General features: G+C 41.2%; 1 protein-coding gene across 12 annotated transcripts in view; it reads left to right on the top strand.

The window, feature by feature from the left end:
* The first annotated feature begins 498 nt into the window (after positions 1–498).
* Positions 499–9998, top strand: part of cnsta (consortin, connexin sorting protein a) — an 89759-nt gene continuing 80259 nt past the window's right edge. For 5 of the 12 annotated variants that reach the window (XM_048601500.1, XM_048601496.1, XM_048601502.1 and 2 more), the window contains exon 1: positions 876–1088. The gene's annotated coding sequence lies outside the window, so the exon portion shown is untranslated. The other 7 variants (XM_048601498.1, XM_020533614.2, XM_048601492.1 and 4 more) reach the window with 5 other exon arrangements.

Raw genomic sequence — 9998 nt, 5'->3', positions numbered from 1 at the left:
CCCATGTCTCTGGGCCTGAAGCTTTAGGTTTGAGTCCTGCTCCAGGACTTGAAGTTTGCTTATGTGTATTAATATATCTCCGACAGATGGTTAAGATCAGGAGGCTCTCCTGGTTAGCTCAGCTTGATGTAGCGTGTCACCCTCCAAGTGGGGGTGATCGCCATGGAGACAGACCTAAAAGAGACACTTTAGGTATGGGGAACATCTAGGTACAATAATTGGTTAAAAATGCCCACATTAAAATAGAGGAGTAAAACATAATTTTATGTAAACAATTTGTCTTTTTTAGACAAAATGTCATGCTAAGATTTGGCTATAGAGAGTTGAGGCAGGAGATGAACCTTAATCTTCTTGAGTGGCTGAACAAGCTGAAACAACGGAAATCAATTTCTTATCTGAAGCGCCGAACACCACGACGAGGGACCAGCAAGTGTTGGTCGGAGTCGCGCTGCCACTCTCTCTCTTCTCCGACAGAGGGGAGCATCGGGGGAGACGGCCTCCTCCCTTCGGTCTTCAGCTGGTTCCAACAATGGTGCTCAGGTGAGAACTCTTTGGTCGTTACCTTAACCAGGCAGTGAAGCGCGGGCTGGAGCTGACGCGCGCGTTCACTGCCTGGTTGATGACCCGGATGCTCAGCGAGCGAGAGAGAAGCGCCAGCTGTGGACCTCTCGAGCACACTTGGTGGGGCGAGCAGAGGTGAGGAGGGCGCGCGCCCCCTTTTTGTTCCTCGCTAACGGCTCGGCGCTTGGAATGCGGCTCGCGCCGGCTCCGTTAGAGGGGAGGGCGGACTGAGCCAGAGGTGGCTGGGCGGGCGATGGATGCGGAGTGTAGGGGTTCGGCTGTCGCCGCTTCCACCATCACCGCGGGGTGAGTGCTCCCCCGTTCTCTCTTTTTTTCTTTACAGAGTGACATTGCTCCTGTTATCAATTTTTTTTTGGAGGGGAGAAAAATGGACTCGAACATGACATTACTACCTCCCCCAGGGCTGGCCTGTGCGTAAGGACTTCAGTCAGTCTCCGGTCGACTACCGATGTTCAACACTCTGCCTTTCTGTGATTGTTGTGAATGTTGTCAGCGATAGGGTTAAAGTATGTACCTTATCCTGTCGCTAATCTCTGATGTAATTCCTACAGCAACCGTGGTCCACCCCCTTATCCCCCTCCAACTTCCCTCACCCTTCCGTGGCCCGGAGCCGCTCGGTGCCATTTATCGATGCAATTTTTATTTTTCTGCAAATATGGCTTAATTGAATCTGCCTGTGTATGTCTCCCCTTGTCGTATCGCCGTTGTTCGACTTCCCCACCCGGTTAAACCCGATGCTAAAGGTTTAAATCCCAAATCTTTCACCTGTCAACTCGATCATTCTCGGACTCGGAGTGCAAAAATCCAGGCTGACATTCCAGTGTGGTGCTGAGGGCAGTGTTGCGCTGTTCAAGGGTGCGATTTGTCAGAGGAGGCCTTAGGCCGATGTTAGTGAATGTTGGCAGTGATCGAAAGAAGAGTAGGGATGTTATACCTGTGCTTGAGCCAGTATTTATCCTTTGGTCAACGTACATCACAAAAAAAACAGACCACGATCACATGGATGGTTGTGGCAGATTGCTGTGTACAAATTAGCTGTTGTGTTTTTTGCATTGCATCAGTGACTACACGTCAAAGAAAACCCACTTCTTTGGCCCTTTTACCTAGTTTTCTAATCAACCTGTTCAGTGATGTTATTACACACCTGGAGCAGGTGGGACTTGACTCGGGGCATTATGTGAAAATAAGGGTCCCCGCCCCCTTAATTCTGCACCACCCGCATATCGTATGGCAGCCTGCATGGGTTCTATCCCCTGGCTAAATAATTTTAATGCAGCTGCTGGCCTTTTTTCTCCTCATTATTTGATTTAACAATTACAGCATTTAAGAGGCATCTGGATGGGTATATGAATAAAGAAGCGTTTAGAGGGATATGGGCAAATGGGACTACGTTAATTTAGGGTATCTGATCAGCATGGATGAGTTGGACCGAAGGGTCTGTCTCCATGCTATACAGCTCTATAATAGTTTTTCTTCCCCCACCCCCGCCAAAGATTTTTCTGTTTCAGTGCTATTTTATGCCCTGGATGTTGCTGTTGTAGCTTCTCACTTTCAATAGTGTGCCAGGATATTTGTCCTATTCTGTCTATTGTCTAGGCAATAAAAGCAGCTTGTAAGTGTTATTCTGAAATCCCACTTGTACTCTGTCACCAGAGTGCTGTTCACTGTCCACTCTGTCTTCATACTTCGGTTGCTTATGATTTGTCTCACTGCATTCTGACATCCAATGCTGAATGAGTGGAATTTTCTTCCAGTTATATAATGGGAAAACTAATGTCATTGCGCTAAACATAACAATAACATCAGTGGTTTAGTATTTCACTCTGGGACAGTTTTGAATCCCACCGTGGCAGATGGTGATAATAGGATTTAATAAAAATCTAAGATAAAAAGAAGGCTAACCTGATGGTGACAATGTAACCACTGTCGATTATTGTAAAGGCCCATCTGGTTCACTCATGTCCTTCAGGAAAAATATCTGCCATCCTTATCTGGTCTGACTTAAATGTTGCTCCAGACCCACAGAAATGTGATTGACTCCTAACTGTCCTCTCGGCAAATAAATGCTGGCCTAGCCAGTGACTCACGCATTTCATGAGTGAATTAAAGAAAAATGTCTTCAGCCCCCATTTTAAACTTTATTCCCCAACTATTGATTTCATCCCCCTTCTGGTTGCTGTCTGAGACTGAACCAGACTGTCGACAATATCTGTTAATTTGACACTGAACTGAACTTTTAACCCGAATTTCTTCCAATTTTGAAGTCTAACCCCATAATATTGCCTAGTTCTACCTCTTGTCTCAACTCATTTGCAACTGATATCCATGTCTTTGTAATCTTGAGATGTTGATATCCTGATCCTCTCCTGGACTTGCTCCCACTGTCCACCCTGTGTGAACTTGCGCTCAACAGTTAGTGAGTGAGTTGGAGTTGCAGTCAGACTATACTGAGTGTGAAGCCATGTCGCGACAGTAACTCTTATTGGTAATGTACGTCTTTTATTGGAGGTCTTAGAATGTTTGGCATTTGTATGCTTCTGGTAACTTTATGCCAATATTATACTACATAGTTTAAATTGATGCAAAATTGAAACCATAGCATAACTGGGAAATTATTTGTATCAATAAAACTTATCTCTAGGTCATTGTTTTAGTTGGGAAAGTTAATGTTACAACAAGGTTATGATTGCAGTTTACTTGTAAACTAGAATCCTTTGAATTTGTGCCATGTGGTCCTCTAGTTCACAATTGTTAGAGATTGTGCAGACTACTTGTTGAGTGAGTTCATAGCAAGCTCATCACTGGTACCCTGCCAAATCTGCTTTGGGCAGATCTGTGACAAAACTGTCTCTCCCGAACTTTTATCAAATGTGATTAATAAGCAATCAATAAGTTGTCATGCCAATTCTGTTTTACTTTTCTGATTTGGAGTGAGATGACATACTTTGACATTTATATATGCACAGTTTAGAAATTTCTATGTATAAGCGTTTAAATTCAGGTCCACAGTCTAAAATTTTGACATTAAGACCTATTCACTGTATTTTGGAAAAGGAATTGGTTAAGTAACTAACCAGGTTTTACCTTTTAAATCTGGCAATCATGTAGTTTTTTGAGATTGCTATAATGTTCCTTAGAATTTATCCAAGCTGGCCCCTCCACAATGTACCTAATTCAGCAAACGGGTTTTTAATTAGGTGTTTAATTCTATACTGCTTTGGAAAATGATGATGGTCCTGTTATAGTGGCCCATGATTTCATACCATTCAGATCTTATTTTGGAAAAGAAAAAGGTCCTAATTTTAGTTCTATAACCTGTAGTTCTTGAATATGCCAAACTGTTAGCTTCACTAAAGCATTTACTCATTCATTCTAATATGTTAAGTCTATTGCATTTAGTTTTCAATGGTCATTAGACTATTAGCCATCACTACATATTTTTAGCTCTTTAGCGATTTTGCAGTTACATTCACATTTGTCGACACTAGAGGAAGAATTTTGTACAAACAGCATTGTATTTCAAGGACAACCGAAAGAACTGCAGATGCTGTAAATCCGAAATCTCTTCACAGATGATGCCAGACCTGCTGAGCTTTTCCAGCGACTTCTGTTTTGTATTTCAACGAACTATGGCTCATCTAAAGTCTAAATAAAATGGATACAAGTAATTTTAAATAAAAACAAAAAATACTGCAAACATTTAGCAGATTAGATAGCATCTGTGGAGAGAGAAACAGAATTTATGCTTCGGTCCTTTTGGAACTTTTAAAAATAAAACCAAAAGAATTGCAGACGCTGAAAATCAGAAACAGAAACCAAAATAGCTGGAAAGACTCAACAGGTCTGGCAGCATTTGTGGAGAGAAATCAGTTAATGTTTCAGGTCCAGTGACTCTTTTTCTCAGAACCTTTTGGAACTAATCTGTTTGAGGTCTGTACCGTGTTGTTAAATACTTCCATAATTTAAAGATAGCATGGATGTCTCCACATAGAGACGAGAACTAGGGACTATTAAGACAAGATAGTCACCAAAAAATCTAACAAGAAATTTAGAAGAAACTTCTTCATCGCAAAGTAGTTTTAATGTGCTTTTCACAGCAACAAGGAGTAGTTAAGGTGAATAGCTCAGATGCATTTTAGGGGAAAGCTAGTTCAGTGTGAGGGAGAAAGGAATAAAATAATGTTACTGGGGTTAGATGAAGAAATAAGAGAGCTTGTGTACAGAGTGAACACCTGCCTGAATCTGTCAGGTTGAATGGTCTGTTTCTATGGTACAGAATTTTGTAATAAAAACTTTGTGAATGTAATCAACCAAACCACATTAAATGGACAAAGCAAGAAATTTATAAAACCATTTTCAAAGTACGGAATTCCTCCCAATTCCCCTCATTACCCCACCCACCCCATTTTAAAAAAACCTATAAATGAATGATTGGAGGGTTTGAGAAGGTTTGTATGGAGCAAATAACATTGTGTAAGCCAGTAGGGTGTAATTATCTGTTTAGTGTTGTCTTTTTGATAGTTCTATGTATAGTTGTTATTGATTTTGATTGAGAGAAGATTGCGAACCAGGATATTCATCTTGATTATGTGTAGTTCTTTTAAGATTTTACCTCCACTTGAAATAGGAAGACTGGGTTTAAGTTAATTTATTTGAAGGAGGATACCTTTAACAATGCAATACAATGTTTAAATCAGCGATGAAGTTTAAATCTAAAGCTTTCTGACGTAAAACTCAATGATATTACAGATTGAGGCAATCAATGGTCAGCACACTTCCACGTTTGAGATAAAGTGACAATAGAGCTTTAACTTGCACTTAGTTCTTTTACAACATAATCTAATTCTGCTATTTAAACACCATATTGGGCTGTGAAAAGTAAATTAACACCTCTATTTAACTGTCGGACAACTGTCATGGCAATTGTAGTGTGGTTCCTTTTACAAATGCTTGTACCAGTCACTTTATGTACTGCATAAGAATTCTTAAACTGCTCAGAGTAACTTCGTATGCTTAAATTTTCCCTTTCCAGTTTGGTAAATACTCCTTGTATTCTGTCAATGTGGGTTATTTTCTGCGAGAAGATACATTGTGTTCTTTGTCCTAGAATTGCAAGTAGACGAATATGCTACATTGACATTGACAATGCATTGACAAGAAGTTATGCAATAGTTTTTGCCAGATCAAATCAGGAGGGGTTGTGTCTATTTATTGATGGCAGAAATGTCCAAAGTTAATCGTTCGTTCTGACACACGATCCTATTTTGAAAACAAAACTACATGTACAATACTGCAGGATAGTTTTAGTAATTTAGATGTGTGTTCGTGATCTTAGTACGATTACAAGAAGTTGCTGACTGAAAGTCAGGCACAAAATATTGCAAGAGTTATATGGCTGTTACTTTCAGACCTGATAGACTAATTGATAGAATTACAGAATCCCTACAGAGTGGAAGCAGGTAACTTGGTCCATCGAGTCTACACTGACCCTTCGAAGAGCATTCCACCAACAAACATACCCCAGCCTCCATCTCTGCATTTCCCCATGACTAATCCTCCTAACCTCCACATTCCTGGGCACTGTGGGCAATTTCCCACGGCCAATCCACCTAACCTGCACATCTTTGGACTGTGGGAGGAAACCAGAGCATCTGGAGGAAACCCATGCAGGCAGTCACCCGAGGTTGGAATAGAACCCAGAACCCTGGTGCTGTGAGGTAGCAGTGCTAACTACTGAGCAACTGCACCGCCTCCCAGCATTTATACCAGCATTTTTGATTTCTTAACCAGGGAGCCAAATTTTAAGATTTAAGCGTAAATATTCTCTGAAACATTATAAAACAAGTGTAGGTGCAAGGAGTCTGGCTCTGTGTTTTAGATTGCTCATTTAGAACTGTTTACATTTAACACCATAAACTTATTGGGGCCTGAAATCTCATTGAACATCACAAAATTCATTTTAAGATTGTTTACTGTTGTAATTGAGCAGATTGGTGCAATTTTGATGTGACCATTTCCTCTCTCAAACTTCAGGGCACTCCCACTGCCCAACCTTCAGATGTGTGGCCTTGTCCAGTGCTGCACTGCTGCCTGTCTTCTGCACAAAGAAGCCCCGCTCATTAGGCACCAGACTGCCTGCTGAAGTCACCATTGTCATGCACGCACAAACCATCCAGTCACACTGCAGCTGCTGCCAAACAGCATTTCTCCAAGAAGTTGCGCAGTCCACCACTAATGGAAATAAAGTACCTTGACATGAGACCTCCACCAACCTACGCATGCATGTACCTCCCGTTGGCGGTAACTGAGTTTGGCAGCCTCAACTACCACTTCTTATAACAGCGGCTGGAATAGCCGGCAGGCAATGCAGGAACCAAGAAACTGAATCTGGACCAGCATGGCCATCACCCTCAAACTCCAGCTTCGTTGAGACCCTGGGTACACACCATGATGTGCTACAAAAACCCTGTGTTCCCAGCCCCCATTCGAGTGCGGCTAAGGAAAACCACTAAGCCCAGCCTCAACTGATATCCAGAATTGCCAAGGCTGTAGAGCCAGTAAAGAGCAGCAGCCCTGTTGAGTCGTGGTCCAAGTGCACCCCAGAGGCAGCAGCAGGCATCAAGAAAGGGTGCTGTGAATCCCCAAAAGGCAGTGTGACACACAACAGATAGCCCCAGCTGGAAGCCCAGAGCCCAGTGAGCGTAGGCTCCCCAGTACAGTCCCTATGCTGCAACACCCAATACTCCACTTGTGGAGGGTCCACAATTGAAAGCGCTGTAAGGATGTTACAATTTTCTATTTTTATATGTATTTTATTTTAAATCGTTTCATTACCCAATACAAGAATTTAGCCATTTAAAGTACTGTATTCCAGCCCAGAGGTTGGGGGTATAATCTTAAAATATTTTTCTGGCAGGTAAGGTCCTATGGAAACTAACTCGAGTTTTAACATTAAATGCTTCACTTCAAGATGACTGTCACAGTTTTCAGGAACACGAACACAAACACAACTTTAATTGAGGGCAACTTACAGTGCAAAACAGCATGATTTTCTTAGATAACAAGGTGTAGAGCTGGATGAACACAGCAGGCCGAGGAGCAGGAAGGCCTAGACCCTTCTTCTTGTCCAGATATGTGCCTTCCCTAAAGCTGGGAAGTAGTATTATTCCTCTTTCTTAATCTAGGTGCATGTTGTTTAGGCAATTGCTGATAGCACTCTTGCAATTTAGAGGAAACCAATTGTGAATGTAACATTGATAACTCTTTTCAAAGTAAGGCCGAAAGAACTGCGGATGCTGTAAATCGGGAACAGAAACAAAGTTACTGGAAAGCTCAGCAGGTCTGGCAGCATCTGTGAAGGAAAAAACAGTTAACGTTTCGGGCCCGCTGACCCTGAGGAAGGGTCACCGGGCCTGAAACGTTAACTCTGGTTTTTCCTCCACAGATGCTGCTAGACCTGCTGAGCTTTTCCAGCAACTTTGTTTTTGTTCAAAGTAAGGCCAGTAGACCAGATAATCTACCTGTCTTCCATGCTAAGGTCAGCATGGACTACCAAGGGGATCCAAAGAAGGGATGTTCTGTATATCACAATACTACCTAAAATTTGATGCATTCTTTAGTTTAAAATATGTTTGAGGAGTTTTTTTTAAATTTACTGTTGGAACATGTGCATTGATGGCTGGCCAGCATTTATTGTCCATGACTAGTTCCCTTTAAGAGGGTGGTGGTGACCTGCTGTCTTGAACTGTTGTAGTCCATATGCTGTAGGTAGATCCACAATGCTGATAGGGAGGAAATTGCAGGGATTATGAAATTAAGACAATTTTGTTTGGCCCTCAGTTATGATCTGTGTTGTGTTCTATTGGCAGGACAGTGCCCTGCCTACTGTTGATTAGTTTGACCAAGGAGTAGGATGTTACTTGGGTCTCCAGAAAGAACCCCAGACAGCCTGACACTCAGTCAGTATCAGGTAGAGGGGCAAAATAACTAATATGACTGTCACACATTAGAACAAATCTCAGGGCAGGTAGAGATGGAGATACCCTTCACCACAAGGAGCAAGAATTGTGCTAGCTTGTTACAGGTAGATCTTTCCCGCCTGGTTGGCATGCATGAAGCTGGATCATCTGAGATTAGACTTGTCATATTCCAAAACCGTTGTTCAGAATGGTTAGAATCAAGAGGTAACCAGAATATATGGAGAAATTTCACATGTTCTGTTGTAAATTAAGGTATTTCTGGTCTAGCTCCATATCCATGGTTGCCCCCTTCCCATCTCCCCAAAATGATCAAAATTAGATTGAGGTAATCAGTAGGCTGCCCATAGAAGAAAGTTTAACATGGTACAGATTGAACATAAATATAGAACAAGTCACTTATGTACACCTGTAAAGATACTTGTGTGATGGTGCTCACTGCTGACCTTAAAAAAAGCTGCCAACAAAGATCCTAGTGAGCTCTGTGACATATGTTTCACCTTTTCCAATATTTAATTTTATTCTGAAGCCAGCTATGAAGGATCTCTGATATTGTCAACAGAGATGCCATCAACCGGTTGAAGCACCCAATCATATTGAAGAATTGTACAGACAGCAAACCAGATAGTAAGGGGCAAGTTTTGGCATTTGCTTTTTATAATCTGCAGTAATGGAAATAAAAATTGGGATGTGCTCATGAGATTAATGTAACATCTGAAATAACAGACTTTGAAAAAAAATGTAAAATTTGTGGTATTGTCGCTGTGTATTGGAGAAATTTAGCATTCACAAACATAAAATTAATTGTTTGGATTTAAAAATGTCCTTAATAGTATTAGTTCAGTATGCGGTTTGAAAACTCCGTTGTACTGCACTCAACAAAAAGCATAACATTCTCGAGGGATTTTACAGCGAGATTAGAATCCTAATAAGTGGAAGTTCGTGTCAGTTTTATGATTTTGTAGTTGATTTCTGTCTGAAGATTTTAATGCACCCTGTGGAGGATGAGATGATCGCTGATACCCAAGCCTGGTGTCTTTGTTTAGTTGTGCACAGCGCTATCAATTTTACAGGGTAATACCACTAAAAGCTGATTGGTTCTAAAGTCAGTGAAACAGAAAGTCTCGAGTATGTGCTTGGTATTGTGCTAAATAATCCAATCAATGTATTTAAATAGATCAATTAATGTTGATATGGTATTGTAATTCCTTTTGAAATCATGTTGACTATTGAACCTCTGCTGTAATAAATCCAATTACCTTTTGAAGTCTAGTAATAGGTTTTCATCTGAAACAAAATTTTGTTCAGTCACGTTTGTAGCGTCACAATTCTATACATGAAGTAAAACAAGTTAGTCTTAATTTAAAAGTAATTCAGAGATAGTGGGAACTGCCGATGCTGGAGAATCTGAGATAACAAGGTGTAGAGCTGGATGAACAC

This window comes from Rhincodon typus, chromosome 9 (genome assembly GCF_021869965.1).
Source record: "Rhincodon typus isolate 14 chromosome 9, sRhiTyp1.1, whole genome shotgun sequence".
NCBI lineage: Eukaryota > Metazoa > Chordata > Chondrichthyes > Orectolobiformes > Rhincodontidae > Rhincodon > Rhincodon typus.
The sequence above is the reverse complement of the archived record's forward strand: the minus strand, read 5'-3'. Positions and strand labels throughout refer to the sequence as shown.